The following is a 7713-nucleotide window of genomic DNA, read 5'->3' on the forward strand; positions in this document are numbered from 1 at the left end:
TACAGGTACAATTATTATTAATTATCTTTGACTGGTACTAATTAAATATATCGATCGTAAAGATTTAATTACGCATTCGATTAAATTTTCGAACATCGAACTCTAAATAAAAGTTTTCTTCTTTTCTCTTTTTTTCCTTATTTGTTATCTTCGATAATTCCACAAATATTTTTCTTTGATCGAAACCAAAATGTTCAACGTGACGTTCGCCGTGTTAAATCGATATTTTTCTTCATTCGTTTTTCGTCAACAGTTCTCCGATATCTCGTGAATTTCTTATCGAATCTCTACACGTCTTCTTTGCGAAAGCGACGAAAGACAATCGAATAAAGAAGACAACTCTTCTCTCTCTCTCTCTCTCTCTCTCTCTCTCTCTCTCTCTCTCTCTCTCTCTCTCTCTCTCTTCTCTCTGTTTGACATCCGTCGACGCAAACCAATTGAAAGGAAAGGAAAGGAAGGGAAGGTGGGCGTCACCATCGTCGTTGTCTTCGTCATGCGTTACATCCGCTAGAAAAAGCAAAGAAAATCGTTCTTTGGTTTATTCGCATGCTTTTATATATACATTTCTCTCTCTCTCTCTCTCTCTCTCTCTCTCTCTCTCTCCTCTGTCATACGCATGCTCGCTTGATTTTCTATCTTCGTTTCGTCCATGTCGGAACAGGAGCGGCTGTGTTTGCCGAGTTAAGTGACACTAATTGAAAGTTCAATGCCGGCATATTGATTACAGCCGCAGGGCACATAATACCGTGCAAACACGCGCAGGTAATTCAATCTCGGCCTCGCTCGTCGCGTCTAATTCATCCGTGGAAATGCGAAGGGCGCGTAGTTGAGGGAGAAAGGGGAGTCGACGTTGGCATGGTTGGATACTCTCTGTCTCTCTGTCTCTCTCTCTCTCTCTTTCTGTCTCTCTTTCGACCTGCCGAGAAATGGAAATGGCTATCGAGTAACCAAATTCAACATCGTGTTCGAGCCTGCGACAAAAACTGCCTCACTTCTCGAACGAGCTTTCGAACAATTTCGAACGGACAAAAGAACTTACGCCATTTCGATATCGTTCATAAAGCATGAAAAAAAAATCGAATCACGATCGAGCCACGCTCGAAGCGCGTTCGACCGTACTGATTTAACTATTCCGATTCATCTCGAAATTTGAAACTTTTTATGTCTTTTCCATTTTTTCGTCGTTACGAATGAGCGAACTACGCGAAAGATTCCTTTTCGGTTCTTTGTTTTTTTTTGTTTTTGTATTTTTAGATCGTTTATTCGAATAAGTATTTTATATCTCTAAAAAAGAATACTAAGATATTCGCTCTAAGGCTAGACAAATATTCGTTCGATTCGTATCATGAAGGATAGGATAAAGCGTAATAAAAATGAACCAACTTGAACCGGTAAAAAAATTTCTGTCTACTTGGCAACCTCCAAGGAGGCGCTTCGTCTTGAGCGGATCGTAGATTTTCGGTCGCAGGTGATACAGTGCATGGGTTCAGGATTGCGTCGCTTTTCGAAGGAGGAGGTACAAAGTCACTTAGAGAGGGAACTCGCTCGAGCTAGCTCGAGGCGGTGGTATAAACTTGAGAAAATCGTGTACCTATATCCGGATGCGAGACGTGGGAGGAAGAACGTTGCTTCCTATCCGAGAAGAGAAAGAGGGTGTCAGTATGCGTATGTGTGCGAAAGAGAGAGAAAGAGAAAGAGAGAGAGAGAGAGAGAGAGAGAGAGAGAGAGAGAGAGAGAGAGAGAGAGAGAGAGAGAGGTAGTTGGTGAAGATGGGGATGAGTTCATGACGAGGGCGACGATGCATCCTGGAAAATGCAATTCGCGTTCGTGCTCGCCGATGGGAAAATACCGGAACTATTCTACTATATTCTTCTTCGAATTTTCTTCCGTCGAGCTCGTCTCCTTATCGGAAGTGTGAATTTTCTTGTTACCGTTGATTCTTTATACTTTTCTTAATTATAAAAATTAGTTAGCTATCTTTTAAACTTTGTCGGAAAAAAATAAAAAGTTGTCCGCGTTAATGTTACTAGGATCGATCGTTAGATCCGATATGATATATCTTTGCGAATATGTGAATTTCTGTATTTAAAAGAAAAAAGATATTCTTATAGAAATTCTACGATAAAACAGTCTCCGGAAAACGTAAGCAATGCGAGCGAAAATATTTTCTAGTTTAAATTGTATGTAGAAATCTCAGGGATTAGCGAGTCGCGTAGTTGCGTAGAAGCAATGATAGACGTAGAGAGGACATGAAGAGAGAGAGAGAGAGAGAGAGAGAGAGAGAGAGAGAGAGAGAGAGAGAGAGAGAAATAGAGAAATGTTGGAGTAGCAAAGGTCGCGATAGAGAGAAGACGAGCACAAAGGACGGAAAGAGAAGAGGAAGTGACGCAGGGGTAGAGACAGAGACATAGAATGGGGCCAATATAAGCAGCTAGCTCACAGCTGTTTGTGCAAACGCTTTCCAAAGCTACGTCCCGCGTTTCGTCCTTTGACAACGCCGACTACAAACGGCCATGCCTATACTATGCCTTGGGATCACATAGAATATATGTGTATATATATATATGTATATCTCTATGTATGTGTGTGTGTGTGTATATATATATATATATATATATATATATATATATATATATATATACACACGATCCTCTTTGCCCTTTCGTCCTTAACCCTCCTCATACTTCGTACCATGTCTTCTCCTAACAATCAGTTTCTACTCTCTCTCTACATCCAACGTGTCCTTATTCTCCGTCTTTCTTCTTTCACCATCGTTCGAGATACCTTCGTATTCCTTCTTCAACAGAATCAGGATTACTGTGGTACCGTTGGTCCTTTTTAATTTCCTGAGTACGCTTAGATAAGGGTTCTATGATTCTTTTTGTCCTCTTTCTCTCTCTTTTTATTTCTCTCTGTTTTGTTGCGTTTCTATCTTTTTTTCCCCCTTTATTACTTCTCTCTCGTTTTCATTTCTAAAGTAATCGCTAAAGAATTATTAGGAACCATCGAATCCTTCCTTTTTAATCTTCCTCAACCCGCATAGTTCGTACGTACATATCTTGAGGTAAAATTCAATAACCGATCGCCTCTCGTATAATTCTTGACGATGTTGTCGTTGAGAAATTTCTTTTTTTTCTCTCGTTTTCTTTTTTTTTTTGTTTTTCAGAGAACCTTCCGCCATCTCCTCTTCCTTCTTTCTCTGATCGATATAACCGTGAAAGCCGTTAAGACCGGGATTATGAGAGAATTAACTTTTAAGGTAGTTGTTTGCTTTCGTTCAAGCGGTTAATAGTACGAAAGTTTATTAGAAAGCAAAGGACGGCACTCGACGGAAGATTTTTAGTTTCGTGAAACATAAAATCGAGAAAGTATCGATCTTGTAAATGATATTCAAGAAGACCAAAGAGAAAAGAAAAAAAGAACGCGTTAAAGATTCCTCAACGAAGATATTTGATTTTATCGATTGCTTCACATTTCAACGATTGTTTTGTTGCACGCATAATCTAGACAGACATAAATAAGAACGTTCTATTCGAATCGACGATATAGAAATAAGGAATTTCCATAGAAACTCATGCTATTTCGCCACATTTTCTTACTCGTTGGTAAAAAATTCTTCTCGAGGGAAATCAAAGGCAATCCGTGATAGTTGCGATATAACATGTATCAAATAGAGAACTAACTCATCGTCGATCTAATTAACCGCATATAATTTTTGTCACGTTCGACGATTATTCATTAATTGCCAAATAAATGTTTATTCAAATAGTATGAGGAATACTATTAATGAAGAAAATAAAAAAATTGACGAGAAAGAGAGAGAGAAAGAGAGAGGGAGGGGAGAAGAAATAAAAAGTGAAAATTAAATTCGTTTCGAAAGAGTCCATTTCATCGAAGGAAAACAATGAGGAAGTTGAAGAAGTTCGATATATTCATTTCGATCAAAAATTCTGCTATAAATTCGGATAGGTAGTTTCGAAAAGTCGATTGGTGAAAGCTCCTCTCATGGATGCGCGCGCGTTCTCCCTTTCCCTCTAGATCTCTTCCTCTCTCTCTCTTTCTCTCTCAGTCTATCTCTTTCTGTTTGTCCTTTTCTGGAAATAGCGTATCTGAAATTGGTTTCGCAGCCTAAGTCGAGCAGGAAATTGGCGGTAAGGTTACAGCACGTAGAGACGGGTCCGGTCATTGTACGATGTACTCGATGTTTCGTTTGTGGATGGATCGAAGAACGGAATCGCTTCCGGGGGTCACAGGGGAATAGGAAATCTGAGGTCACCGGAAGTCGGATTCCGTGACGGGAAAGAAGGTCAAGATTGAGATCTCAAAGAATTAGAAGCATTTGTTCGGCTTTATATACCGCGATTCGAAAAGAAGAAAAAAAATCGAAAGAGAAGAACTTTTATCAACGATACGGAATTTATTTTTCAAAGATGAACCCGTTTTTCTTCTTTTTACGGGAAAACGATAAAAGAGGAATTATTTTCCTTCTCTCTTTTTCCCTCTGTCTTTTTTTTATTCCTCGACTTTTTTTCGTCGACGAACAGTTTACAGTACTCGCAAATTCCTATACATGGAATCGATTGGAAGAATAGAATTTGCCTTGGAAACTGTCAGCGAAGACTAGAGAAAAGTGAGAAAGGGAAAAAAGAAAAAAGGAAAGGGAAGTCCTACCGACGGGGATACAGTCGTGTGAACTCGCCGTCCATAGAAGGAGCAAGAGAGAAAGAGAGATAGGGTAAGAGAAAGAGACACCTCCAGGGAAATTTCTGTATTTCTCATTTCGCGGAGGAAAAGAGCCGCGCGGAGACCTACCGAAAACCTTATTGAAAATTCCTCCCTCCCTTTCCCTTTCGTCCTTCTCTATTCCAGCTTTTCCGTTTTCTTTTTTACATTTCGTTCGTTTCTTCGATAGTTTTATCCCTTTACTACTTACGCATCGTTTTGTAGAACGAATGGAGTACGTTTAAAATGATCTCATTCTTTATTTTCTGATTAAGAAGAATTTTTGTCAAGGTCGATTCCTTCGTTTAAAATCCGTCAAATTTTTATCGTCGTAATTCTCGGATATAAGTATTATAGATATCATCGAATTAATTATCTATGCATCCTTCTAATGCTATTTGTAAGATAATTATGTTTGTTCCTTCGAATCGTCGAAAGAACGTCACTTAAAAGTAGAGGTAACTCGACCCATAACCGGAGGATCATGAAAAGAGGGCCAAGAGCAATCGTTATTACTGCCAGATGTAGGCAAGTACGTAGACGTAAAACTATCCAAAGTCCATTTCTGAGAACTTAGTTAACCACTTTCTTGGAAGTTTTAACGGCCAACCGTTCTTGCTGCTAACCTCTTATCCACTTTCTCTCTCTTTCTTTTTCTGTCTCTTTCCTTTTTTGCGTTTCCCTCCCCTTTTCCCGATGAGTCGGAGAGAGAGAGCAAGTAATTTTCTGACCGTTTCTACTATTTCACTCCGATATACTTCGTACCCTAGTTTTGAATTTAGTTGGATAGTTTCGACGAAGTAGCATCAAAAAGTAATGTTAGTAACTGTGCTCTTTAACTCTCGGGGATGGAAAAAAAAGAAAAAGAGGATAGAGATAGAAAGAGAAACTTGAAGAAGGGAAAGAACAGAAAAATAATGAAAGGGAGAGTCTTCGAAAAATTGGATTCTCTTAGAGTTTCCTCGAGTTATTCTGGTGTTATTAATTACGGAAATAATCAAGAACCGATAAAGCTTATTAAAAGTAGACGGATATCATGAATGATGTGTTGTCTCAAATTTTGAGGAAAACAGCGTGAAAGTTTCGACGAGAAGACCAGGAAAAATACGATAGTTCGTTCTCGTTCGTTCTCGGTGAGTTAGCAACCGGAAGAGTTCTATCCTTGAAGTTTACCTTTCTTTCGTAAAACTGCAGCAACTTTCGTCTACTTTTCTTTTACTTACGGAAATTCGAGATTAGTAGTAAAAAAGGAAAAAAATTGAAGCAGACAGAAAGAGAGAGAGAGAGAGATATGTTGCAGAAAAAATACTTTCAAAGCTCTTCGATGAATTCGTTACATTTCCTTTCCCTTCGGTCAACATTGTTTCAACCCCTTCTCTCCTTCCCTCTTTCTCTCTCTGCTCTCTCTCTCTCTCTCTTTCTATCTCTCTCTTTATCGTCTCGTTATTTCTTTTTTCGCATTTCGTTCGCTAACTAGCAGGATTCCTTTTGTGCCACGTAATTCCGCTCTTTAACACACTTTTCTCGCAATTCACCTTTTCCTTTTTATTCCGAGCACCGTACTTATTTTTTCGAGAGAGTTTCATTTACCAGCTCTTTGGTAGTTCGTCATTAACGGCTGTAAACAACTATATCAAATATATATTCCTCTCCCTTGTGTTTAATTCAGAGTATTATGTTCATCCAGTCTCATTTAATATTCGAACAGCATTTGTATTACATTTTATGTTTTTATTTATTAACACTTATTCATTTTTACCGATAATTCATTCGATCGCATTGAAACCTTTCAATCTTGTTAATTATTTTTATCAAATATCGTAACTAATGTCGTTACACGTTATTAATAATTTCGTATTAATATATACAAACTTTGTCGCTACAATGCCGCTACATACGTGTAGAAAAATTGGTGAGATAGAAAAGAACGTGGATATACATATGCATATGTGTTGGAAAAGTAGAACGATTGAGAGAGAAAGTAAGAGGAATAATAAGAGTGAAAAACAAGTATGTACATACGTATATATGTAGTATATGCACAAACGTGCATCGTTACATACATATGCGTCGACAAGTTTACGCTACACTGAACGAATATGCAGCCAAGTGAAGGAGGAGTAGTACCATATCAGAGGCCCAACGAGAAGAAATACAACTTGCTATGTGCCGTCTGCGAGAGCAACTATTTCTCTCTTTCTTTCTCTCTCTTCCTCTCTCTCTCTCTCTCTCTCTTTATCTCTCTTCCATCCAGCTATCTTTCTTTTTCTTTCACTTTCTGTCTATCCGTCCAAGCTTCGCTTCGTAACTCGTCGGCAAATATCGCACGTGAATTTCAAGTTCGAATCGGTGGTAGATATACATAAGTGAACGTTGGTGTAAGAGAGCGAGAGAATTTTCGCTTCCGTATCTATCTTCTACTCGACAAGGAGCGATAATATCCTACAAGGATGGTTTGGGAAACCTTTCGAAGGCGCTACACCGTGAAGAACCATCGAGTTTAACGGTTTAATCGCGACGTTTTTCCTTCCTCCGGGTTCCTCTCCGTTTCCGGATTTATATTCTCGCTTTCTTATCGACTCGTTCGGTTGGAAATCACATTCCTATCTGCGTAGTTTCCTTCATAACTGTGCGTACTTAAGTCGAATAGTTGGAATACTTTCTGATAAGGACACTCTATCGATTCGATCGAGTGTGGTTAACTATGGAATTAATTGAATGAAATGCCTCGAACGCGATTTCAATCCAAATTTAATTCTAATTCTAAATGCACAAATAATTTTTCTTTTTTATTTTTTTGTTTCATTTGTTTCATCGTACATAAGAGTATAGTTGTTGTAAATCGAGGGACATGGAATGGAACGAGAGAAAGGAACGAAATCGACAAACAAATCGTTCGATTGCCCTAGCCATAAGAAATCCCTCCGAAAAAGAAAGATTTTTCTTTCAACGAATACCACCTATTCCGTTCTCTTGCTTATCGTCAGCACG

This window comes from Vespula vulgaris, chromosome 21, assembly GCF_905475345.1.
Source record: "Vespula vulgaris chromosome 21, iyVesVulg1.1, whole genome shotgun sequence".
Lineage (NCBI taxonomy): Eukaryota > Metazoa > Arthropoda > Insecta > Hymenoptera > Vespidae > Vespula > Vespula vulgaris.